Below are 2,053 nucleotides of genomic sequence, written 5' to 3'. Positions count from 1 at the left end.
ATAAAATAAATAAATAAATAAAAAATCTCTTAAAATATATACAAACAAAAGAATAGACAAGATGAACATAATCAAACTACCTGTATGAAAAAAAAAAAAATAAAATAACATAATGATAAAATAATATATACAATATTAACACAATCGACCTGAGGATCCCTGAGCCCACTCTATCCCCCACGTGTGAGGGATAAAGCAGAGATCAAAAGATCCCAGCGCATCTTTCTCGCCGCATCACTGGTAATGAAGCTCCTCTAAGCCAGTGGAGGCTGAGCAAGTGCGCTAAAACCGCAAACACTCAACTTGAGTAGAGAATCTGACCATTGCCAGAACTCCAATTGTCCATTTTTATTTTAATAAGTCTCTTGGCCACTGGCGTTTCAACCTTCTAGGTGGACTGTAGGGATGAGTGGAACTAGATAAGGTTTGAACCAAAGGATTAGGATGGCTGGAAAGGTTTACTTTTGAGAATTTGGTTGGAATGAGATCAAGGACAAAAGGGATAAGGGATCTTGAGCATCTTCTCTTTCGATTCGTGATAAATAGCAATTTATTAAAGAGTCAGAACTTCTCTGACTATTATTTTGGCCTAGAAGAATAAAGTGAAACGCAAGATTTAAATGAAACACTCGCAGACTCCCTTCCACTTCTGCGTTTGAATGATTAGATTTCATTTTTTTTTTTAATTCTTTGGCATTACTCGATCAATCTGAACGTCAATCTTAGAACTAATCTTGTTATTGTTTGTTAAGATGATGAGGTGAAAAAACTTCCAATTATGTACTTGTATCCTAATTTTGTCAATTATATCTATTTTTATTATGAAATATTTATATATACATAATTTAAAATTTTACTATCACATTATTTAGTCGTACAGAATATAGAATAATGGGATGTAGATAGTTGACTGTTGATTACTTATTGGAGTATTTGCTACAGTTACAAATTGCTGTATACTCTAAAAAAACTAAACAATTTTTTATACAGAATAATGTAAGATTTATATATTTTTTTAATTAGATTGGAATTTTACTTTACAATAAAATCGATAAAGAATATGAAAAATTAATTTTTCATGTTTTTGTTTGTTAATATGATGAGGTGAAAAAAGTTCCAATTATGTACTTGTATCCTAATTTTGTCAATTATATCTATTTTTATTATGAAATATTTATATATACATAATTTAAAATTTTACTATCACATTATTTAGTCGTACAGAATACAGAATAATGGGATGTAGATAGTTGACTGTTGATTACTTATTGGAGTATTTGCTACAGTTACAAATTGCTGTATACTCTAAAAAAACTAAACAATTTTTTATACAGAATAATGTAAGATTTATATATTTTTTTAATTAGATTGGAATTTTACTTTACAATAAAATCGATAAAGAATATGAAAAATTAATTTTTCATGTTTTTTATAAAAGTATTTTTCTTACGAATGAATTTCTGATCTTGTAGTAATAATAATTATAATATACAAATTGCAGTAAAATTCATGTCATGAACCAAAAATAAGCTCTTGGATTTTTTTCTAGGAAGTTGTTTATATTAATTAGTAAATATGATAAGCACAATACTATTCTATACTCTGATTGGAAAAGATGGTCGGTTGTCAGTTTTAGCCAACATTCCCCGCTAGAATCCCTGATGAAGACCTGAAACTCAGGTCGAAACGTCGGCATAAATAAATATTTTTTTGTTTATTTATGTATTTTAGCTGACAGCACCCTTCTTCTTCTCTATCTTCTCCAATCAGGATATAGAATAGTATTATGCTTATCATATTAACTAATTAATACAGAAAACTTCCTAGAAAAAAAAAATCCAAGACTTATTTTTGGTTCATAACATGAATTTTACTGTAATTTATACGTCATAATTATTATTATCAAAAGATCATATATTCATACGTAAGAAAAATACTTTTATAAAAAAGCATGAAAAATTAGTTTTTTATATTCTTTATTCGATTTCATGGTAAAGTAAAATTTTAATCCAATAAAAAAAATTATAAATCGTACATTATTCTATATAAAAAA

The sequence above is a fragment of the Halyomorpha halys genome, unplaced genomic scaffold (genome assembly GCF_000696795.3).
Source record: "Halyomorpha halys isolate HHAL.00 unplaced genomic scaffold, Hhal_1.1 Scaffold734.1, whole genome shotgun sequence".
Lineage (NCBI taxonomy): Eukaryota > Metazoa > Arthropoda > Insecta > Hemiptera > Pentatomidae > Halyomorpha > Halyomorpha halys.
The sequence above is the reverse complement of the archived record's forward strand: the minus strand, read 5'-3'. Positions refer to the sequence as shown.